The sequence below is a fragment of the Cololabis saira genome, chromosome 3 (genome assembly GCF_033807715.1).
Source record: "Cololabis saira isolate AMF1-May2022 chromosome 3, fColSai1.1, whole genome shotgun sequence".
NCBI classification, from domain to species: domain Eukaryota; kingdom Metazoa; phylum Chordata; class Actinopteri; order Beloniformes; family Belonidae; genus Cololabis; species Cololabis saira.
This window is the reverse complement of record NC_084589.1, coordinates 5,969,991-5,994,021: the sequence shown is the minus strand read 5'-3', so window position 1 is coordinate 5,994,021 and position 24,031 is coordinate 5,969,991. Positions and strand designations below refer to the sequence as shown.

Sequence of the window (24,031 nt, the reverse complement as noted above, 5' to 3'; positions counted from 1 at the left end):
AGCAGCTTTCTGAATGTTAAGCCTTGAAGAAAAGAAATTAGGGGTTAGTCTTAGTTCAGCCGTCCATTTATCTGGCCGACACATGCTGCAGTCACATGTAAAAGCTAGTAAGGATATAATCCCAGGTTTTTTATTAATTCATTAATTATTCAATGAAATTGAAATCATTCAAATGATTATCTCAGTATCACAGAAGTCCAACTTCAGAAAAACGTGACTTTTATCACAGTGCCATACTTTATTTCACAAAAACAGAGCCTAATGATAGTAATAATAATACATATGGGGGCATTACCAAGTACTCTAATCCTATTGGAGAAGTACGTACTGCTTTTATAAAATTCAAGAGACTAAGTAGTACATGCTTATAATCATTATTGTGTCAATGTATGGATGAGTAGGACCCAGATGCAGGAGAGTGAGGTGGCAGGATTCCCCAAAAACTTGGTTTATTAACTTAAATAACTGGGTCCTATTGTTCCAAACCCTGACACATTGATGAACTGAAATCCAAATCCAAACATACCAGAGTTAAAGGTCTTTTTTTTGGATTAAACTGCCAACGTAACATCCAGAAGATCAACCTGGATGTCTACATTTGTCATAGGATAAACAAAAGTATTAGTATTTTTAACTTTGCTAACGTTAAACCTGTTTAATCACTCACGTTATAAGGAAACACAGACTTTGCCTCGTATACGTTATATAACTATAGCTGATGTTGGCAGTGAGCATGACTGACTACGTTTACATGCAGTCAAAATTGGGGTTATTGCTAATATTCCAGTTACTGAAACATTCAGAATATTCCGTTTCCATGGTAATTAATCATTCAGGATATCTGGATCAAACCAGCGACGCACGGAGAACGTGATGACGCAATTACTGTCATTTCTGCTTCTTCTTCCTGTGTCCAAATTCAAAACAAATGCTGCTTCACACAACTTTTCTCTCACCTTCTTGTAAATCTTCTATCCCGGTACTTTCTACTGTCTACAAATGCAGAAATGTTCATATCCTTCATTCCATTTATGAAGTGATTAGTCTCCTCCTGGTCTTGGTTTCTCCGTGTTTATAAGAACTTCCTGGACTCAAAAGACCAGGATTCCTTGTGAACAGAGCATGTGCAGAAAACAAATTCCTGTTCCGTTTGATGGGGATATTCTGTTTGGTGTTTACATGACCCAATATTCAGGTTTTAAAGGAGTAACCCAGGGCTCATATTCGGGTTTTTAAAAACCAAAATATGAGCAAATTCGGGTTATTCAAAGGGGTTATTGGTGTTTACATGGCCGTGCAAATTCTGGTTATTGCCAATATTCAGGTTTTAAAAGGGTTATTGATGCATGGAAACGCAGTCACAGATAAATGAATTCACAGGTATCTAAAATCTAAATCCCAGAGTATCAGTTCATTATTCATTAGACTTTTTAACATTTGTTAAATAATTGTGTGGCATATGTAACTGTTGCTTACAGCTACATCAACGCTTCCTGAAAGAGCTGAAAAGTCTCCGTCTGTGCATGGCATTGTGGGAAACCGTAATCAGACCAGATTACAGCGTGATTATAGGAGAGCATGATTGCAATGACCTGTTTTCCATTGAAAAGCAGTCACAACTATAAATATTTGATGAGTATTTGAACCAATCATGACTCCAACACCACAAATCCAAATCTAAAAGTTGAGCCCAGTCTCAGTTACGCAGCAGAGTTCTTTAGTGACCTTTAGTAGTATCACGCGCGTTTAATCAAAGCCTCTTGCATAATGTATGGCATAATTAATTTATAGGAAAAAACAAAAGAGAACAAAAACAAACAGCCCGGCCAAACAAAGCAGGATATTCATTATTTTGTGTGATTCAATAACAAAGGGGTTGTCTTGCATTTTCAGGATAACAAATTACCTCCCGTAGCCTAACAAATGCCTGACATAAATCATTTGTCATCTTTCATTATGGCGCAATCCAGCAGTAGATATGCTCTGATTTCCACACTTTCCCCTAATTACTGCTGATGCCGGGTGTTTTCTACTCTTTTTTAGCCTTTAGTGGACACATCCACATACACTCTTTGGATTCTCTTGTCTGCCCTATATGCAGTACTGGAGTTGAGGGGGGATGAGGGGGGATGGCATCCCCTCTGAAATAAAAACGGTCCAAATGATCCCCCCTGTAAAACTGTCATCCCTCCTTTCCATCCCTTATGTCATTTCATCAATGAATGTGGTTTTACTGATATTTCAACATTTAGAGTCATCACCAGAAAAATAACTCCAGAAAAATAACTTATTTGACAATTTTCATCTGTTTAAAGTAAATTTTCACTTGAAATAAGTAGAAAAATCTGCCAGTGGAACAAGATTTATCTTCTTATTACAAGCAAAAAAATCTTGTTCCACTGGCAGATTTTTCTACTTATTTCAAGTGAAAATCTACTTGAAACAGATGAAAATTGTTGTTTTTTCCAGTGATGAGTCTTGTTTTAAGTGTAATGAGATTTTTTTACTAAAATGAGACATTTTAACTAGAAATAAGACAAATATTCTTGTTAAGATTTTGAGTTTTTGCAGTGATCCATTTTACTTATCCTGTGAATAAGGATAAGTAATTATAAGATATTGATAAGTTCAGAAACTGTTTTTTATTGTTGTGTTTTGATGTATTTGATGTAAGCCCAGTGGATATTTAAAGCTTACAGAAGGCTGCATTTAACTGCTGCTATGTCATTCCTGCAGTATTTCTGCAGGTGTTTTGGTCACTGCTATTATTTGTAATATATTATATTATTTGTAATCAGCACAAATTATCTGTCCCCATATGATCAAATCCACCATCCCCCCTGATTTTTTTTTACAACTCGAGTACTGCTTATACAGGTATGTGACTAGAAATGTTCACCATGTCTAAGAAAATAAGCCTCTCTGGTATCACCTGTTAGAAACGACCTGTGGTGCGTTCTTATTTACAGTTTTTCACAATCGTTAATACCCATTTCTCAAAACAATAACAGCTTTTTTCAAACTGAACACACAGATCTGAAAACCTCACACACAAAATGCTAAACCTGACACTCCCTTTGCAAGATGACTCTTTGCCATCAAATCTCTTACCTGTTCACAAAATGGAACTCGTGTTTTCATTTGGTACACACAGCCATTTTTTCAAATGACACACACATACCATTCATTGAGTACACACAACTAGCATTTGTCTGCACACTACCAAGCATTTACAGCACACTTAGGTGCAAAACTGAAAACACAATTATAGAAACAGAACACACCATATGAATGACAATGACTTTGGAAAATTAGCTTTTTCTCCTTTTGTAAAATGTCTGTAGGCCTACTTTTGTATTGTCAAACATAAAACAGCACACAAATATGCAACCGAAAAAAGTGTAATTTTAGCACACACAGAACAGTACAGTACAGTAGCCCCCCCCCTCACAAAAAAAATTAGCCATCATGCCTCCAGTTCCTGTCAGGCCAGAGGGCTCATCGACATCACAGGCAATGTGCTCCCTGTCTAGGCAGCGTTGGAAGAATCGCCTTGAGTGGCGAATGAAGCCCTGACAGGCCTCCACACTTACGTCGCCACAAGCCTCCTCCATGGCCTGGAGCAGTGGGACCCGGCCCTGTGGGTTCCGTTCATACACCTTCCACCTCCATGCTGAAAATAATTCCTCTATTGGATTACAGTTTTTTTCAATTGTTTACACGCTATTTTGAAAACTGGGTTCTTTTTTTCAAAATATAATCACAATTATCCAAACACAACACTCAATTTGTATAAGTCCTAGATTGTTTGCAAAATGACACACTTTAGTCAAAACATACACACTTCAGTCAAAACATACACACTTCAGTCAAAACATACACACTTCAGTCAAAACATATACACATATTTGTGAAAATGTTATTCGTTTTCATTTAACCAACACAGTCCTCAATGATCAGACACTATTGCAGCCAGTTTCACACTGCTGTGATAAATAAAAAACACATTTGTAAAAAAACTAATTTTAAGAAATAGCATGTGCTAGATTTGCCAGACATTGTTATGTAAGGGATAATTTAGATGTCAAAAAAAATAGTGACAAACCCACAACATTCTTCATGATTAGTTTGAGATATAGGGAGAATGTACACAAATAGGCCTACTATAAACTTACCAAGCACTGCACAACACTGATGCTGCAGACTGAATATTTCAAGTATTTATTTCAATACTTACAGTATTTCTTACCATAATCAGTTACAGTAATCAACCAACAATGAAATCAATGAAACAAATACAATCCGTAAACAAATAAAAATTACTGCATGAAGTACATACACTTTGACTCTGGAAAAAAAAAAAAAAACTACTGCAAAAGCAAAAAGAATACTGTAACTATTCATCATCTCTCCGTCTGGCTGGATGAGGCCATAAGATTTCATCCACATCACAGGCTATGTCTTCATTGGCAAGGCACAATACAATTACAATACAATTATTGGTCAAAACCATGTTCACAATGGCAGCCTCTTGTGCACGAGTGAACATAGGGCGCCTTCCACCTTGGTGTCCTCGACCCTCAATCCTATGTAAAAAAAATATATATCTAATAAAAATATAAATCTATAAAATACACATGCAGCCTACTGTCAAATGTCATACTAAACAATATTGATGATAAGTATAGCAAGATTCAGTTTCAATGTACAGTGTGGTTAGCTTACCTGTTTTCTCAACGAAATGTCCGAATTACTGACGCAACAGTATTTTTGCTGAGATTAGGTTGAACTCTTTGTCCAGCTTCCATCAGTGTCAGTCCATGGTTGATGACATGGTCAATAAGTGTTGCACGGATTTCAAGAGTCAAATTTGGTCCTCGTCTTCTTTGTTCAGGTTATATCAACTCTTCAAGTCCTTCTTCTCCTCTTCCTCTACCTGGGCCTCCTCCTCTACCTCCTTCTCCTCTTCCTCTACCTCCTTCATCTCCTCTTTGAGCTTCCCCTCTCATTCTCACTCTTCTTCTTCTTCTTCTTGTAGCTCCTTCCATTTTTGTTGAAGACAACTCACCTGCTGCCTTTTATAGCACACCTGAGTGCTGCGTTTTCAAATAAGCAGATGTGTGCTTCCACACCTGGTGGATGTGATTATCCAATTTGTTCATGAGTGTGGTCATTGGCAATCCAGGGCTTTGTAATGACAGGAATGTAACCTCCCAATCCTTATCTGTGTCTAAGGTGTGAAAATGTGTGTAGAGTTTTACAAATAACTGTGTGTATTGTTTTGCAAAAAGGGTGAAGCAGACATTGTGTGTAATGTTGTGCAAATCTGTGGAGATGTTTTGCTCCTTGGAGTAGAATTTCGCAAATTGTGTGGAAATTTGTATTTTAGTGTGTAAACAATCGTAAAAAACTGTAAGGAAGGGAGAGTAAGGTGGAAGAAATAGAGTGGAAAAGCGTGGGTGGTCCTGGAACCACCCACGCACCAGAGCAGCCCGATGGAAACTGACATTGTCCCAGATGACAATATAATGGACCGATGTGGGACATCCATCCGACCAGGTGGTATTAGCAAGTCATGCAGGCCGTCCAGGAAGGCAAGGAGACGGGCAGTATTATAGGCCCCTAGGTGGGCATGAGGGTGGAGGATGCCATGATGATTCATGGTGACATTGTGATGTTGCCACCACGCTGGCCGGGGACCTCAACAATGGCCAATGACATTTCTGCCCCGGCGCCTCTTCTTCACGAGGTTGAACCCAACCTCATCAATGAAAATGTACTCATTCACCTCCATTGCGGTGTTTTTATACTGCAGTCCTGATTGCAAATTGCTCAACAGACCTGAAAGTTTAGAGATTTGAATATTTGTGTGTTGTAGTTTGATGCTTTGAGATTGTATTTGAGAAGTGTGTTCAACGACTGAACATTGTGTGTAGTGTTTTGACAGCAAGGTGATTTGTAATTGACATCAGAGTGTAAAGAAGGAAAGTCAGACTCTAATGCAGATAAGGGAGTGTGAAGTAGTGCCAACTTGGGTCGAGCAATTGGTACATGAAGTGAAGGTTGTGCAAATTGTGCCAAATTATTGCTTTTTGGGTATTAGCAACTGTGAAAAACTGTAAAACGTGGCTTCAGTTCATTCAAGTTTTTGGACCACTCTTCACGTTCTGCTCACTTGTATTCTTCTCTTTACTGCCTTTAATTTGACTGAAAAGTAAAAGAAAAGTGCCTATACGAAACATTATGAAGCCTGATTAATATATTAATGATTTAATTTCGCTTCAGGAATTAATCAAGTATTATAAATTGATTTTCCTTCAACAGAATTTTATTTGTTCTTAAAGTTTTCACTGAAAGAATGGTTGGACCAAAACTACCGATACAGACATGTTACTGAGTTTACATAGTGGATATAAAACATTTATGCACCCAGGTTTTTAAAAATAGAACAGACTTTAACATTAGTGTCAGAATGGTCTGATTTTTCAACAAAAAAGAAAGAAAGAGAAAGAAATATGAAGTACAGGTAGTTAGCAATATTTTGAGTTTAAAATCGCCAAAGCCCTGACTGCACAAATCTACACATGTTTTCGTGTAGGATTTTCTATTTGTATCGCTGTAAAACCTGTAGTAGTAAAAGTAATTCAAACTCAAACTATTCAAGGAAACCGATTGCCTGCAAACATTTAAGTTTATTAATTAAAATAATTAAAGTATATATAATTGATTTAATTAAGCAACTGGTGTTGCACACATTATACAATTATACAATTAAAGTAAAGAAAACTCAACTTTATTGAGCTGTTTTCTGCATTCCAAATGAGGCATTTACCTATTGTTCTTCAGCTCACATATTCAATAAAACTCGGATTAGTTAGTTTTCCTGTATTAAATCAGTCATTCCATTCTAATTCTGACAACTTAAAACTTGGCAACTCAGTTTATTTATGGAAACTTATTGCCTCAAGTCATTTAATCAACACAAAACCAACATCTTGAACAATTTAAACAATTTATTTACTGCGCATTTAAAAGCCATTTCTTCAATTCAACAGTTCTCCCTTGGTATACAGTACATTCCAGGAATAAATTGGGGAGGGGGCAGGATTTTGTATAAAAATTATTCAGTGAACAAAAACAAAAATAATTCTGAATCAGCAAATCAATAGAATAGTTGCGGTTGACATTACAATGAAAATGTATTCAACAGCTATCACTTTGAAAAAAAAGTGCTTTCAATTGAGTTTAAGAACTAATCAGTGAATTACAATGCTAAAAAAATAAATAAAAGATTATACATGAGATATTATGGAAAAGTATTTTTTGAAATAGCATGTATAGGGAACAGACTGAATATGCATACAGTAACATTCAGAATCTCAATTTATTTTTGATTCTGTGCGATGGTGGTGGTGAACATAGCTGCCTTCCAAGTAGTTGACCCGGGTTCCATTCCCGGCCATCGCAGCACTACTTTTGTGAAAAATCTGAATTTTCACAGTTCATCAGAGTTCATTCTCTGGATTTCGTAACTCTTAGAACTTCCTGTCTTCGTAAAGACAGGAAGGGCGTCCAACCCGGTACTAGCAAGGTGTACCTATTAAAGTGACCATTGATTGTATATAGACTCATCTCTAACCCTCAGGACCTCATTGTTCAAAAGCAATCCAGCAAGATTGATCCAGTGGGGCTCAAAGAAGCAGGATCCTGAAATCTGGTTGTTTCAAGTAGGAGGAGTTATGCAACATTGCCACCTTCGGAATTTCACGCAGACAGTCCAGGTAATAATTCACCCTGAAGTCAAGAAAAGCACTGATGTCCAAGTTAATTTAAAACAGAGCTAAGCAAAGCAGCAGCATTGTTGAGGTTAGGGTCCCCCAGCATCTAGTCATCTAGTCCTGCATTTTGCTGCAAAGCGGACAGACAAACCTCAGTCCCATTGAAAACCGGTTTTGCTCTGTGTTGCGGAAATTATGACGTTTATGTGCCAAATCTGTGCGATGGTGGTATAGTGGTGAGCATAGCTGCCTTCCAAGCAGTTGACCCGGGTTCGATTCCCGGCCATCGCAGCACTACTTTTGTGAAAAATCTGAATTTTCACAGTTCATCAGAGTTCGTTCTTTGGATTTCGTAACTCTTAGAACTTCCTGTGTTCGTGTCTTCAAGACAACCCCCTGAAGGGGATGTAGCTCAGTGGTAGAGCGCATGCTTTGCATGTATGAGGCCCCGGGTTCAATCCCCGGAATCTCCATTATTTGTGTTAATGAACCACACAATGTAAGAAAGAGTAATCAGCAACACTGATTGTTCCATAAAGGATGAATTATGTTCACAGTTAGACAAACTCACGGGATGAATTTGACTTGGTGCTTGGTATTGAACATCAATGCCTTCAAAAAGCTTTAATGGTCATGAGGAATATATGTGGGACACATACATATGTATGCATTTACACTCACCGGCCACTTTATTAGGTAAAATAACTGCTCCAACTGCTCTTCGACGAAAACTTCTAACCAGCCAATCACATGGCCGCAAATCAACGCAATTAGGCACGTAGACATGGTCAAGAGAATCTCCTGTAGTTCAAACCAAGCATCAGAATGAGGAGTACAGTGAGTTAAGTGACTTTGAACGTGGCATGGTTATTGGTAACAGACGGGCTGGTCTGAGTATTTCAGAACCTGCCGATCTACTGGGATTTTCCCGCAAAAACCTTTCTGGGGTTCACAGAGAGTCGTCGGAAAAAGAGGAAATATCCAGTGGGCGGTAGTTCCTTGGGGGCAAATGCCTTGTGGATGTCAGAGGTCAGAAGAGAATGGCTAGACTGGTTGTAGCTGATAGAAAGGCAACAGTAACTCAAATAACCACTCGTTACAACCGAGGTATGCCGAAGGGCATCTCTGAATGCACAACACATCGAACCTTGAGGCGGAAGGGCCACAGCAGCAGAACCACACTGGGTACCACTCCTGTCAGCTAAGAACAGGAAACCGAGGCTTCAATTCGCTCACTCAGGTTCACCAAATTTGGACAACAGAAGTTTGGAAAAAGGTTGCCTGGTATGATGAGTCTCAATATCGGCTGCGACATTCTGATGGTATGGTCAGAATTTGCCATCAACAACATGAAAGCATGGATCCATCCTGCCTTGTATCAACGGTTCAGGCTGGTGGTGGTGGTGGTGGTGTAACGGTTTGGGGGATATTTTTATGGCACACTACCAATTTAACATTGGGCCAATGCCACAGCCTACCTGAGTATTGTTGCCGACCATGTCCATCCCTTTATGACCGCAGTGTACCCATTTTCTGATGGCTACTTCCAGCAGGATAACGCGACGTGTCATAAAGCCCGAATCATCTCAGAACGGTTTGTTGAACATGACAATGAGTTCACTGTCCTCAAATGGCCTCCACAGTCACCAGATCTCAAACCAATAGAACACCTTTGGAATGTGGTGGAACGGGAGATTCACATCATGGATGTGCAGCCGACAAATCTGCAGCAACTGCGTGATGCCATCATGTCAATATGGACCAAACTCTCTGAGGAATGTTTCCAGTACCTTGTTAAATCAATGCCACGAAGGATTAAGGCAGTTCTGAAGGGAAAAGGGCGTCCAACCCGGTACTAGCAAGGTGTACCTATTAAAGTGAGCATTGATTGTATATAGACTCATCTCTAACCTTCAGGACCCCATTGTTCAAAAGCAATCCAGCAAGATTGATCCAGTGGGGCTCAAAGAAGCAGGATCCTGAAATCTGGTTGTTTCAAGTAAAGGTGAATAAGTATATATCCAGTTTACAATCAGCCCATGGATTTAAACGCTTTATTCTGGCTAATCAAATTTACCCTCTCTGTTTAAAGGTTAGGAGGAGTTATGCAACATTGCCACCTTCGGAATTTCACGCAGACAGTCCAGGTAATAATTCACCCTGAAGTCAAGAAAAGCACTGATGTCCAAGTTAATTCAAAACAGAGCAAAGCAAAGCAGCAGCATTGTTGAGGTTAGGGTCCCCCAGCATCTAGTCATCTAGTCCTGCATTTTGCTGCAAAGCGGACAGACAAACCTCAGTCCCATTGAAAACTGGTTTTGCCCTGTGTTGCGGAAATTATGACGTTTATGTGCCAAATCTGTGCGATGGTGGTATAGTGGTGAGCATAGCTGCCTTCCAAGCAGTTGACCCGGGTTCGATTCCCGGCCATCGCAGCACTACTTTTGTGAAAAATCTAAATTTTCACAGTTCATCAGAGTTCGTTCTCTGGATTTCGTAACTCTTAGAACTTCCTGTGTTCGTGTCTTCAAGACAACCCCCTGAAGGGGATGTAGCTCAGTGGTAGAGCGCATGCTTTGCATGTATGAGGCCCCGGGTTCAATCCCCGGCATCTCCATTATTTGTGTTAATAAACCACACGACGTAAGAAAGAGTAATCAGCAACACTGATTGTTCCATAAAGGATGAATTATGTTCACAGTTAGACAAACTCACAAGATGAATTGGACTTGGTGCTTGCTATTGAACATCAATGCCTTCAAAAAGCTTTAATAGTCATGAGGAATATATATGGGACACATACATATGTATGCATTTACACTCACCGGCCACTTTATTAGGTAATATAACTGCTCCAACTGCTCTTCGACGAAAACTTCTAACCAGCCAATCACATGGCAGCAAATCAACGCAATTAGGCACGTAGACGTGGTCAAGAGAATCTGCTGTAGTTCAAACCAAACATCAGAATGAGGAGTACAGTGAGTTAAGTGACTTTGAACGTGGCATGGTTATTGGTAACAGACGGGCTGGTCTGAGTATTTCAGAACCTGCCGATCTACTGGGATTTTCCCGCAAAAACCTTTCTGGGGTTCACAGAGAGTCGTCGGAAAAAGAGAAAATATCCAGTGGGCGGTAGTTCCTTGGGGGCAAATGCCTTGTGGATGTCAGAGGTCAGAAGAGAATGGCTAGACTGGTTGTAGCTGATAGAAAGGCAACAGTAACTCAAATAACCACTCGTTACAACCGAGGTATGCCGAAGGGCATCTCTGAATGCACAACACATCGAACCTTGAGGCGGATGGGCCACAGCAGCAGAACCACACTGGGTACCACTCCTGTCAGCTAAGAACAGGAAACCGAGGCTTCAATTCGCTCACTCAGGTTCACCAAATTTGGACAACAGAAGTTTGGAAAAAGGTTGCCTGGTATGATGAGTCTCAATATCGGCTGCGACATTCTGATGGTATGGTCAGAATTTGCCATCAACAACATGAAAGCATGGATCCATCCTGCCTTGTATCAACGGTTCAGGCTGGTGGTGGTGGTGGTGGTGTAACGGTTTGGGGGATATTTTTATGGCACACTACCAATTTAACATTGGGCCAATGCCACAGCCTACCTGAGTATTGTTGCCGACCATGTCCATCCCTTTATGACCGCAGTGTACCCATTTTCTGATGGCTACTTCCAGCAGGATAACGCGACGTGTCATAAAGCCCGAATCATCTCAGAACGGTTTGTTGAACATGACAATGAGTTCACTGTCCTCAAATGGCCTCCACAGTCACCAGATCTCAAACCAATAGAACACCTTTGGAATGTGGTGGAACGGGAGATTCACATCATGGATGTGCAGCCGACAAATCTGCAGCAACTGCGTGATGCCATCATGTCAATATGGACCAAACTCTCTGAGGAATGTTTCCAGTACCTTGTTAAATCAATGCCACGAAGGATTAAGGCAGTTCTGAAGGGAAAAGGGCGTCCAACCCGGTACTAGCAAGGTGTACCTATTAAAGTGACCATTGATTGTATATAGACTCATCTCTAACCTTCAGGACCCCATTGTTCAAAAGCAATCCAGCAAGATTGATCCAGTGGGGCTCAAAGAAGCAGGATCCTGAAATCTGGTTGTTTCAAGTAAAGGTGAATAAGTATATATCCAGTTTACAATCAGCCCATGGATTTAAACGCTTTATTCTGGCTAATCAAATTTACCCTCTCTGTTTAAAGGTTAGGAGGAGTTATGCAACATTGCCACCTTCGGAATTTCACGCAGACAGTCCAGGTAATAATTCACCCTGAAGTCAAGAAAAGCACTGATGTCCAAGTTAATTCAAAACAGAGCAAAGCAAAGCAGCAGCATTGTTGAGGTTAGGGTCCCCCAGCATCTAGTCATCTAGTCCTGCATTTTGCTGCAAAGCGGACAGACAAACCTCAGTCCCATTGAAAACTGATTTTGCCCTGTGTTGCGGAAATTATGACGTTTATGTGCCAAATCTGTGCGATGGTGGTGTAGTGGTGAGCATAGCTGCCTTCCAAGCAGTTGACCCGGGTTCGATTCCCGGCCATCGCAGCACTACTTTTGTGAAAAATCTGAATTTTCACAGTTCATCAGAGTTCGTTCTTTGGATTTCGTAACTCTTAGAACTTCCTGTGTTCGTGTCTTCAAGACAACCCCCTGAAGGGGATGTAGCTCAGTGGTAGAGCGCATGCTTTGCATGTATGAGGCCCCGGGTTCAATCCCCGGCATCTCCATTATTTGTGTTTATAAACCACACGACGTAAGAAAGAGTAATCAGCAACACTGATTGTTCCATAAAGGATGAATTATGTTCACAGTTAGACAAACTCACAAGATGAATTGGACTTGGTGCTTGCTATTGAACATCAATGCCTTCAAAAAGCTTTAATAGTCATGAGGAATATATATGGGACACATACATATGTATGCATTTACACTCACCGGCCACTTTATTAGGTAATATAACTGCTCCAACTGCTCTTCGACGAAAACTTCTAACCAGCCAATCACATGGCAGCAAATCAACGCAATTAGGCACGTAGACGTGGTCAAGAGAATCTGCTGTAGTTCAAACCAAACATCAGAATGAGGAGTACAGTGAGTTAAGTGACTTTGAACGTGGCATGGTTATTGGTAACAGACGGGCTGGTCTGAGTATTTCAGAACCTGCCGATCTACTGGGATTTTCCCGCAAAAACCTTTCTGGGGTTCACAGAGAGTCGTCGGAAAAAGAGGAAATATCCAGTGGGCGGTAGTTCCTTGGGGGCAAATGCCTTGTGGATGTCAGAGGTCAGAAGAGAATGGCTAGACTGGTTGTAGCTGATAGAAAGGCAACAGTAACTCAAATAACCACTCGTTACAACCGAGGTATGCCGAAGGGCATCTCTGAATGCACAACACATCGAACCTTGAGGCGGATGGGCCACAGCAGCAGAACCACACTGGGTACCACTCCTGTCAGCTAAGAACAGGAAACCGAGGCTTCAATTCGCTCACTCAGGTTCACCAAATTTGGACAACAGAAGTTTGGAAAAAGGTTGCCTGGTAGGATGAGTCTCAATATCGGCTGCGACATTCTGATGGTATGGTCAGAATTTGCCATCAACAACATGAAAGCATGGATCCATCCTGCCTTGTATCAACGGTTCAGGCTGGTGGTGGTGGTGGTGTAACGGTTTGGGGGATATTTTTATGGCACACTACCAATTTAACATTGGGCCAATGCCACAGCCTACCTGAGTATTGTTGCCGACCATGTCCATCCCTTTATGACCGCAGTGTACCCATTTTCTGATGGCTACTTCCAGCAGGATAACGCGACGTGTCATAAAGCCCGAATCATCTCAGAACGGTTTGTTGAACATGACAATGAGTTCACTGTCCTCAAATGGCCTCCACAGTCACCAGATCTCAAACCAATAGAACACCTTTGGAATGTGGTGGAACGGGAGATTCACATCATGGATGTGCAGCCGACAAATCTGCAGCAACTGCGTGATGCCATCATGTCAATATGGACCAAACTCTCTGAGGAATGTTTCCAGTACCTTGTTAAATCAATGCCACGAAGGATTAAGGCAGTTCTGAAGGGAAAAGGGCGTCCAACCCGGTACTAGCAAGGTGTACCTATTAAAGTGACCATTGATTGTATATAGACTCATCTCTAACCTTCAGGACCCCATTGTTCAAAAGCAATCCAGCAAGATTGATCCAGTGGGGCTCAAAGAAGCAGGATCCTGAAATCTGGTTGTTTCAAGTAAAGGTGAATAAGTATATATCCAGTTTACAATCAGCCCATGGATTTAAACGCTTTATTCTGGCTAATCAAATTTACCCTCTCTGTTTAAAGGTTAGGAGGAGTTATGCAACATTGCCACCTTCGGAATTTCACGCAGACAGTCCAGGTAATAATTCACCCTGAAGTCAAGAAAAGCACTGATGTCCAAGTTAATTCAAAACAGAGCAAAGCAAAGCAGCAGCATTGTTGAGGTTAGGGTCCCCCAGCATCTAGTCATCTAGTCCTGCATTTTGCTGCAAAGCGGACAGACAAACCTCAGTCCCATTGAAAACCGGTTTTGCCCTGTGTTGCGGAAATTATGACGTTTATGTGCCAAATCTGTGCGATGGTGGTATAGTGGTGAGCATAGCTGACTTCCAAGCAGTTGACCCAGGTTCGATTCCCGGCCATCGCAGCACTACTTTTGTGAAAAATCTGAATTTTCACAGTTCATCAGAGTTCGTTCATTGGATTTCGTAACTCTTAGAACTTCCTGTCTTCGTATCTTCAAGACAACCCCCTGAAGGGGATGTAGCTCAGTGGTAGAGCGCATGCTTTGCATGTATGAGGCCCTGGGTTCAATCCCCGGCATCTCCATTATTTGTGTTAATGAACCACACAACGTAAGAAAGAGTAATCAGCAACACTGATTGTTCCATAAAGGATTGGTATTGAACATCAATGCCTTCAAAAAGCTTTAATGGTCATGAGGAATATATATGGGACACATACATATGTATGCATTTACACTCACCGGCCACTTTATTAGGTAAAATAACTGCTCCAACTGCTCTTCGACGAAAACTTCTAACCAGCCAATCACATGGCAGCAATTCAACGCAATTAGGCACGTAGACATGGTCAAGAGAATCTGCTGCAGTTCAAACCAAACATCAGAATGAGGAGTACAGTGAGTTAAGTGACTTTGAACGTGGCATGGTTTTTGGTAACAGACGGGCTGGTCTGAGTATTTCAGAACCTGCCGATCTACTGGGATTTTCCCGCAAAAACCTTTCTGGGGTTCACAGAGAGTCGTCGGAAAAAGAGAAAATATCCAGTGGGCGGTAGTTCCTTGGGGGCAAATGCCTTGTGGATGTCAGAGGTCAGAAGAGAATGGCTAGACTGGTTGTAGCTGATAGAAAGGCAACAGTAACTCAAATAACCACTCGTTACAACCGAGGTATGCCGAAGGGCATCTCTGAATGCACAACACATCGAACCTTGAGGCGGATGGGCCACAGCAGCAGAACCACACTGGGTACCACTCCTGTCAGCTAAGAACAGGAAACCGAGGCTTCAATTCGCTCACTCAGGTTCACCAAATTTGGACAACAGAAGTTTGGAAAAAGGTTGCCTGGTATGATGAGTCATTCTGATGGTATGGTCAGAATTTGCCATCAACAACATGAAAGCATGGATCCATCCTGCCTTGTATCAACGGTTCAGCCTGGTGGTGGTGGTGGTGGTGTAACGGTTTGGGGTATATTTTTATGGCACACTACCAATTTAACATTGGGCCAATGCCACAGCCTACCTGAGTATTGTTGCCGACCATGTCCATCCCTTTATGACCGCAGTGTACCCATTTTCTGATGGCTACTTCCAGCAGGATAACGCGACGTGTCATAAAGCCCGAATCATCTCAGAACAGTTTGTTGAATATGACAATGAGTTCACTGTCCTCAAATGGCCTCCACAGTCACCAGATCTCAAACCAATAGAACACCTTTGGGATGTGGTGGAACGGGAGATTCAGATCATGGATGTGCAGCCGACAAATCTGCAGCAACTGCGTGATGCCATCATGTCAATATGGACCAAACTCTCTGAGGAATGTTTCCAGTACCTTGTTAAATCAATGCCACGGAAGATTAACGCAGTTCTGAAGGGAAAAGGGCGTCCAACCCAGTACTAGCAAGGTGTACCCAATAAAGTGGCCATTGATTGTATATAGACTCATCTCTAACCCTCAGGACCTCATTGTTCAAAAGCAATCCAGCAAGATTGATCCAGTGGGGCTCAAAGAAGCAGGATCCTGAAATCTGGTTGTTTCAAGTAAAGGTGAATAAGTATATATCCAGTTTACAATCAGCCCATGGATTTAAACGCTTTATTCTGGCTAATCAAATTTACCCTCTCTGTTTAAAGGTTAGGAGGAGTTATGCAACATTGCCACCTTCGGAATTTCACGCAGACAGTCCAGGTAATAACTCACCCTGAAGTCAAGAAAAGCACTGATGTCCAAGTTAATTCAAAACAGAGCAAAGCAAAGCAGCAGCATTGTTGAGGTTAGGGTCCCCCAGCATCTAGTCATCTAGTCCTGCATTTTGCTGCAAAGCGGACAGACAAACCTCAGTCCCATTGAAAACCGGTTTTGCCCTGTGTTGCGGAAATTATGACGTTTATGTGCCAAATCTGTGCGGTGGTGGTATAGTGGTGAGCATAGCTGCCTTCCAAGCAGTTGACCCGGGTTCGATTCCCGGCCATCGCAGCACTACTTTTGTGAAAAATCTGAATTTTCACAGTTCATCAGAGTTAGTTCTCTGGATTTCGTAACTCTTAGAACTTCCTGTCTTCGTGTCTTCAAAAACCCCCCTGAAGGGGATGTAGCTCAGTGGTAGAGCGCATGCTTTGCATGTATGAGGCCCCGGGTTCAATCCCCGGCATCTCCATTATTTGTGTTAATGAACCACACAACGTAAGAAAGAGTAATCAGCAACACTGATTGTTCCATAAAGGATGAATTATGTTCACAGTTAGACAAACTCACGGGATGAATTTGACTTGGTGCTTGGTATTGAACATCAATGCCTTCAAAAAGCTTTAATGGTCATGAGGAATATATATGGGACACATACATATGTATGCATTTACACTCACCGGCGACTTTATTAGGTAAAATAACTGCTCCAACTGCTCTTCGACGAAAACTTCTAACCAGCCAATCACATGGCCGCAAATCAACGCAATTAGGCACGTAGACATGGTCAAGAGAATCTCCTGTAGTTCAAACCAAGCATCAGAATGAGGAGTACAGTGAGTTAAGTGACTTTGAACGTGGCATGGTTATTGGTAACAGACGGGCTGGTCTGAGTATTTCAGAACCTGCCGATCTACTGGGATTTTCCCGCAAAAACCTTTCTGGGGTTCACAGAGAGTCGTCGGAAAAAGAGAAAATATCCAGTGGGCGGTAGTTCCTTGGGGGCAAATGCCTTGTGGATGTCAGAGGTCAGAAGAGAATGGCTAGACTGGTTGTAGCTGATAGAAAGGCAACAGTAACTCAAATAACCACTCGTTACAACCGAGGTATGCCGAAGGGCATCTCTGAATGCACAACACATCGAACCTTGAGGCGGAAGGGCCACAGCAGCAGAACCACACTGGGTACCACTCCTGTCAGCTAAGAACAGGAAACCGAGGCTTCAATTCGCTCACTCAGGTTCACCAAATTTGGACAACAGAAGTTTGGAAAAAGGTTGCCTGGTATGATGAGTCTCAATATCGGCTGCGACATTCTGATGGTATGGTCAGAATTTGCCATCAACAACATGAAAGCATGGATCCATCCTGCCTTGTATCAACGGTTCAGGCTGGTGGTGGTGGTGGTGTAACGGTTTGGGGGATATTTTTATGGCACACTACCAATTTAACATTGGGCCAATGCCACAGCCTACCTGAGTATTGTTGCCGACCATGTCCATCCCTTTATGACCGCAGTGTACCCATTTTCTGATGGCTACTTCCAGCAGGATAACGCGACGTGTCATAAAGCCCGAATCATCTCAGAACGGTTTGTTGAACATGACAATGAGTTCACTGTCCTCAAATGGCCTCCACAGTCACCAGATCTCAAACCAATAGAACACCTTTGGAATGTGGTGGAACGGGAGATTCACATCATGGATGTGCAGCCGACAAATCTGCAGCAACTGCGTGATGCCATCATGTCAATATGGACCAAACTCTCTGAGGAATGTTTCCAGTACCTTGTTAAATCAATGCCACGAAGGATTAAGGCAGTTCTGAAGGGAAAAGGGCGTCCAACCCGGTACTAGCAAGGTGTACCTATTAAAGTGAGCATTGATTGTATATAGACTCATCTCTAACCTTCAGGACCCCATTGTTCAAAAGCAATCCAGCAAGATTGATCCAGTGGGGCTCAAAGAAGCAGGATCCTGAAATCTGGTTGTTTCAAGTAAAGGTGAATAAGTATATATCCAGTTTACAATCAGCCCATGGATTTAAACGCTTTATTCTGGCTAATCAAATTTACCCTCTCTGTTTAAAGGTTAGGAGGAGTTATGCAACATTGCCACCTTCGGAATTTCACGCAGACAGTCCAGGTAATAATTCACCCTGAAGTGAAGAAAAGCACTGATGTCCAAGTTAATTCAAAACAGAGCAAAGCAAAGCAGCAGCATTGTTGAGGTTAGGGTCCCCCAGCATCTAGTCATCTAGTCCTGCATATTGCTGCAAAGCGGACAGACAATATGTGCCAAATCTGTGCGATGGTGGTATAGTGGTGAGCATAGCTGCCTTCCAAGCAGTTGACCCGGGTTCGATTCCCGGCCATCGCAGCACTACTTTTGTGAAAAATCTGAATTTTCACAGTTCATCAGAGTTAGTTCTCTGGATTTCGTAACTCTTAGAACTTCCTGTCTTCGTGTCTTCAAAAACCCCCCTGAAGGGGATGTAGCTCAGTGGTAGAGCGCATGCTTTGCATGTATGAGGCCCCGGGTTCAATCCCCGGCATCTCCATTATTTGTGTTAATGAACCACACAACGTAAGAAAGAGTAATCAGCAACACTGATTGTTCCATAAAGGATGAATTATGTTCACAGTTAGACAAACTCACGGGATGAATTTGACTTGGTGCTTGGTATTGAACATCAATGCCTTCAAAAAGCTTTAATGGTCATGAGGAATATATATGGGACACATACATATGTATGCATTTACACTCACCGGCGACTTTATTAGGTAAAATAACTGCTCCAACTGCTCTTCGACGAAAACTTCTAACCAGCCAATCACATGGCAGCAAATCAACGCAATTAGGCACGTAGACATGGTCAAGAGAATCTCCTGTAGTTCAAACCAAGCATCAGAATGAGGAGTACAGTGAGTTAAGTGACTTTGAACGTGGCATGGTTATTGGTAACAGACGGGCTGGTCTGAGTATTTCAGAACCTGCCGATCTACTGGGATTTTCACGCAAAAACCTTTCTGGGGTTCACAGAGAGTCGTCGGAAAAAGAGAAAATATCCAGTGGGCGGTAGTTCCTTGGGGGCAAATGCCTTGTGGATGTCAGAGGTCAGAAGAGAATGGCTAGACTGGTTGTAGCTGATAGAAAGGCAACAGTAACTCAAATAACCACTCGTTACAACCGAGGTATGCCAAAGGGCATCTCTGAATGCACAACACATCGAACCTTGAGGCGGATGGGCCACAGCAGCAGAACCACACTGGGTACCACTCCTGTCAGCTAAGAACAGGAAACCGAGGCTTCAATTCGCTCACTCAGGTTCACCAAATTTGGACAACAGAAGTTTGGAAAAAGGTTGCCTGGTATGATGAGTCATTCTGATGGTATGGTCAGAATTTGCCATCAACAACATGAAAGCATGGATCCATCCTGCCTTGTATCAACGGTTCAGGCTGGTGGTGGTGGTGGTGTAACGGTTTGGGGGATATTTTTATGGCACACTACCAATTTAACATTGGGCCAATGCCACAGCCTACCTGAGTATTGTTGCCGACCATGTCCATCCCTTTATGACCGCAGTGTACCCATTTTCTGATGGCTACTTCCAGCAGGATAACGCGACGTGTCATAAAGCCCGAATCATCTCAGAACGGTTTGTTGAACATGACAATGAGTTCACTGTCCTCAAATGGCCTCCACAGTCACCAGATCTCAAACCAATAGAACACCTTTGGAATGTGGTGGAACGGGAGATTCACATCATGGATGTGCAGCCGACAAATCTGCAGCAACTGCGTGATGCCATCATGTCAATATGGACCAAACTCTCTGAGGAATGTTTCCAGTACCTTGTTAAATCAATGCCACGGAAGATTAACGCAGTTCTGAAGGGAAAAGGGCGTCCAACCCAGTACTAGCAAGGTGTACCCAATAAAGTGGCCATTGATTGTATATAGACTCATCTCTAACCCTCACGACCTCATTGTTCAAAAGCAATCCAGCAAGATTGATCCAGTGGGGCTCAAAGAAGCAGGATCCTAAAATCTGGTTGTTTCAAGTAAAGGTGAATAAGTATATATCCAGTTTACAATCAGCCCATGGATTTAAACGCTTTATTCTGGCTAATCAAATTTACCCTCTCTGTTTAAAGGTTAGGAGGAGTTATGCAACATTGCCACCTTCGGAATTTCACGCAGACAGTCCAGGTAATAACTCACCCTGAAGTCAAGAAAAGCACTGATGTCCAAGTTAATTCAAAACAGAGCAAAGCAAAGCAGCAGCATTGTTGAGGTTAGGGTCCCCCAGCATCTAGTCATCTAGTCCTGCATTTTGCTGCAAAGCGGACAGACAAACCTCAGTCCCATTGAAAACCGGTTTTGCCCTGTGTTGCGGAAATTATGACGTTTATGTGCCAAATCTGTGCGATGGTGGTATAGTGGTGAGCATAGCTGCCTTCCAAGCAGTTGACCCGGGTTCGATTCCCGGCCATCGCAGCACTACTTTTGTGAAAAATCTGAATTTTCACAGTTCATCAGAGTTAGTTCTCTGGATTTCGTAACTCTTAGAACTTCCTGTCTTCGTGTCTTCAAAAACCCCCCTGAAGGGGATGTAGCTCAGTGGTAGAGCCCATGCTTTGCATGTATGAGGCCCCGGGTTCAATCCCCGGCATCTCCATTATTTGTGTTAATGAACCACACAACGTAAGAAAGAGTAATCAGCAACACTGATTGTTCCATAAAGGATGAATTATGTTCACAGTTAGACAAACTCACGGGATGAATTTGACTTGGTGCTTGGTATTGAACATCAATGCCTTCAAAAAGCTTTAATGGTCATGAGGAATATATATGGGACACATACATATGTATGCATTTACACTCACCGGCGACTTTATTAGGTAAAATAACTGCTCCAACTGCTCTTCGACGAAAACTTCTAACCAGCCAATCACATGGCCGCAAATCAACGCAATTAGGCACGTAGACATGGTCAAGAGAATCTCCTGTAGTTCAAACCAAGCATCAGAATGAGGAGTACAGTGAGTTAAGTGACTTTGAACGTGGCATGGTTATTGGTAACAGACGGGCTGGTCTGAGTATTTCAGAACCTGCCGATCTACTGGGATTTTCCCGCAAAAACCTTTCTGGGGTTCACAGAGAGTCGTCGGAAAAAGAGAAAATATCCAGTGGGCGGTAGTTCCTTGGGGGCAAATGCCTTGTGGATGTCAGAGGTCAGAAGAGAATGGCTAGACTGGTTGTAGGTGATAGAAAGGCAACAGTAACTCAAATAACCACTCGTTACAACCGAGGTATGCCGAAGGGCATCTCTGAATGCACAACACATCGAACCTTGAGGCGGATGGGCCACAGCAGCAGAACCACACTGGGTACCACTCCTGTCAGCTAAGAACAGGAAACCGAGGCTTCAATTCACTCACTCAGGTTCACCAAATTTGGACAACAGAAGTTTGGAAAAAGGTTGCCTGGTATGATGAGTCATTCTGATGGTATGGTCAGAATTTGCCATCAACAACATGAAAGCATGGATCCATCCTGCCTTGTATCAACGGTTCAGGCTGGTGGTGGTGGTGGTGTAACGGTTTGGGGGATATTTTTATGGCACACTACCAATTTAACATTGGGCCAATGCCACAGCCTACCTGAGTATTGTTGCCGACCATGTCCATCCCTTTATGACCGCAGTGTACCCATTTTCTGATGGCTACTTCCAGCAGGATAACGCGACGTGTCATAAAGCCCGAATCATCTCAGAACGGTTTGTTGAACATGACAATGAGTTCACTGTCCTCAAATGGCCTCCACAGTCACCAGATCTCAAACCAATAGAACACCTTTGGAATGTGGTGGAACGGGAGATTCACATCATGGATGTGCAGCCGACAAATCTGCAGCAACTGCGTGATGCCATCATGTCAATATGGACCAAACTCTCTGAGGAATGTTTCCAGTACCTTGTTAAATCAATGCCACGGAAGATTAACGCAGTTCTGAAGGGAAAAGGGCGTCCAACCCAGTACTAGCAAGGTGTACCCAATAAAGTGGCCATTGATTGTATATAGACTCATCTCTAACCCTCACGACCTCATTGTTCAAAAGCAATCCAGCAAGATTGATCCAGTGGGGCTCAAAGAAGCAGGATCCTAAAATCTGGTTGTTTCAAGTAAAGGTGAATAAGTATATATCCAGTTTACAATCAGCCCATGGATTTAAACGCTTTATTCTGGCTAATCAAATTTACCCTCTCTGTTTAAAGGTTAGGAGGAGTTATGCAACATTGCCACCTTCGGAATTTCACGCAGACAGTCCAGGTAATAACTCACCCTGAAGTCAAGAAAAGCACTGATGTCCAAGTTAATTCAAAACAGAGCAAAGCAAAGCAGCAGCATTGTTGAGGTTAGGGTCCCCCAGCATCTAGTCATCTAGTCCTGCATTTTGCTGCAAAGCGGACAGACAAACCTCAGTCCCATTGAAAACCGGTTTTGCCCTGTGTTGCGGAAATTATGACGTTTATGTGCCAAATCTGTGCGATGGTGGTATAGTGGTGAGCATAGCTGCCTTCCAAGCAGTTGACCCGGGTTCGATTCCCGGCCATCGCAGCACTACTTTTGTGAAAAATCTGAATTTTCACAGTTCATCAGAGTTAGTTCTCTGGATTTCGTAACTCTTAGAACTTCCTGTCTTCGTGTCTTCAAAAACCCCCCTGAAGGGGATGTAGCTCAGTGGTAGAGCCCATGCTTTGCATGTATGAGGCCCCGGGTTCAATCCCCGGCATCTCCATTATTTGTGTTAATGAACCACACAACGTAAGAAAGAGTAATCAGCAACACTGATTGTTCCATAAAGGATGAATTATGTTCACAGTTAGACAAACTCACGGGATGAATTTGACTTGGTGCTTGGTATTGAACATCAATGCCTTCAAAAAGCTTTAATGGTCATGAGGAATATATATGGGACACATACATATGTATGCATTTACACTCACCGGCGACTTTATTAGGTAAAATAACTGCTCCAACTGCTCTTCGACGAAAACTTCTAACCAGCCAATCACATGGCCGCAAATCAACGCAATTAGGCACGTAGACATGGTCAAGAGAATCTCCTGTAGTTCAAACCAAGCATCAGAATGAGGAGTACAGTGAGTTAAGTGACTTTGAACGTGGCATGGTTATTGGTAACAGACGGGCTGGTCTGAGTATTTCAGAACCTGCCGATCTACTGGGATTTTCCCGCAAAAACCTTTCTGGGGTTCACAGAGAGTCGTCGGAAAAAGAGAAAATATCCAGTGGGCGGTAGTTCCTTGGGGGCAAATGCCTTGTGGATGTCAGAGGTCAGAAGAGAATGGCTAGACTGGTTGTAGGTGATAGAAAGGCAACAGTAACTCAAATAACCACTCGTTACAACCGAGGTATGCCGAAGGGCATCTCTGAATGCACAACACATCGAACCTTGAGGCGGATGGGCCACAGCAGCAGAACCACACTGGGTACCACTCCTGTCAGCTAAGAACAGGAAACCGAGGCTTCAATTCACTCACTCAGGTTCACCAAATTTGGACAACAGAAGTTTGGAAAAAGGTTGCCTGGTATGATGAGTCATTCTGATGGTATGGTCAGAATTTGCCATCAACAACATGAAAGCATGGATCCATCCTGCCTTGTATCAACGGTTCAGGCTGGTGGTGGTGGTGGTGTAACGGTTTGGGGGATATTTTTATG

General features: G+C 42.4%; 16 non-coding genes across 16 annotated transcripts; all 16 read left to right on the top strand.

The window, feature by feature from the left end:
• Positions 1 to 7,997: 7,997 nt before the first annotated feature.
• Positions 7,998 to 8,069, top strand: trnag-ucc (transfer RNA glycine (anticodon UCC)). The gene has a single exon. It is a non-coding gene; the product is annotated as a tRNA-Gly (tRNA).
• Positions 8,070 to 8,179: 110 nt separating this feature from the next.
• Positions 8,180 to 8,251, top strand: trnaa-ugc (transfer RNA alanine (anticodon UGC)). The gene has a single exon. It is a non-coding gene; the product is annotated as a tRNA-Ala (tRNA).
• Positions 8,252 to 10,141: 1,890 nt separating this feature from the next.
• Positions 10,142 to 10,213, top strand: trnag-ucc (transfer RNA glycine (anticodon UCC)). Its single transcript has one exon. It is a non-coding gene; the product is annotated as a tRNA-Gly (tRNA).
• Positions 10,214 to 10,323: 110 nt separating this feature from the next.
• On the top strand, positions 10,324 to 10,395 carry trnaa-ugc (transfer RNA alanine (anticodon UGC)). Its single transcript has one exon. It is a non-coding gene; the product is annotated as a tRNA-Ala (tRNA).
• A 1,890-nt stretch (positions 10,396 to 12,285) lies between these two features.
• On the top strand, positions 12,286 to 12,357 carry trnag-ucc (transfer RNA glycine (anticodon UCC)). Its single transcript has one exon. It is a non-coding gene; the product is annotated as a tRNA-Gly (tRNA).
• A 110-nt stretch (positions 12,358 to 12,467) lies between these two features.
• On the top strand, positions 12,468 to 12,539 carry trnaa-ugc (transfer RNA alanine (anticodon UGC)). Its single transcript has one exon. It is a non-coding gene; the product is annotated as a tRNA-Ala (tRNA).
• A 1,887-nt stretch (positions 12,540 to 14,426) lies between these two features.
• trnag-ucc (transfer RNA glycine (anticodon UCC)) lies at positions 14,427 to 14,498 on the top strand. The gene has a single exon. It is a non-coding gene; the product is annotated as a tRNA-Gly (tRNA).
• A 110-nt stretch (positions 14,499 to 14,608) lies between these two features.
• trnaa-ugc (transfer RNA alanine (anticodon UGC)) lies at positions 14,609 to 14,680 on the top strand. Its single transcript has one exon. It is a non-coding gene; the product is annotated as a tRNA-Ala (tRNA).
• A 1,822-nt stretch (positions 14,681 to 16,502) lies between these two features.
• trnag-ucc (transfer RNA glycine (anticodon UCC)) lies at positions 16,503 to 16,574 on the top strand. Its single transcript has one exon. It is a non-coding gene; the product is annotated as a tRNA-Gly (tRNA).
• A 109-nt stretch (positions 16,575 to 16,683) lies between these two features.
• Positions 16,684 to 16,755, top strand: trnaa-ugc (transfer RNA alanine (anticodon UGC)). Its single transcript has one exon. It is a non-coding gene; the product is annotated as a tRNA-Ala (tRNA).
• A 1,833-nt stretch (positions 16,756 to 18,588) lies between these two features.
• On the top strand, positions 18,589 to 18,660 carry trnag-ucc (transfer RNA glycine (anticodon UCC)). Its single transcript has one exon. It is a non-coding gene; the product is annotated as a tRNA-Gly (tRNA).
• A 109-nt stretch (positions 18,661 to 18,769) lies between these two features.
• Positions 18,770 to 18,841, top strand: trnaa-ugc (transfer RNA alanine (anticodon UGC)). The gene has a single exon. It is a non-coding gene; the product is annotated as a tRNA-Ala (tRNA).
• A 1,870-nt stretch (positions 18,842 to 20,711) lies between these two features.
• Positions 20,712 to 20,783, top strand: trnag-ucc (transfer RNA glycine (anticodon UCC)). The gene has a single exon. It is a non-coding gene; the product is annotated as a tRNA-Gly (tRNA).
• A 109-nt stretch (positions 20,784 to 20,892) lies between these two features.
• trnaa-ugc (transfer RNA alanine (anticodon UGC)) lies at positions 20,893 to 20,964 on the top strand. Its single transcript has one exon. It is a non-coding gene; the product is annotated as a tRNA-Ala (tRNA).
• A 1,870-nt stretch (positions 20,965 to 22,834) lies between these two features.
• On the top strand, positions 22,835 to 22,906 carry trnag-ucc (transfer RNA glycine (anticodon UCC)). The gene has a single exon. It is a non-coding gene; the product is annotated as a tRNA-Gly (tRNA).
• Positions 22,907 to 23,015: 109 nt separating this feature from the next.
• On the top strand, positions 23,016 to 23,087 carry trnaa-ugc (transfer RNA alanine (anticodon UGC)). The gene has a single exon. It is a non-coding gene; the product is annotated as a tRNA-Ala (tRNA).
• The last annotated feature ends 944 nt before the right edge of the window (positions 23,088 to 24,031 follow it).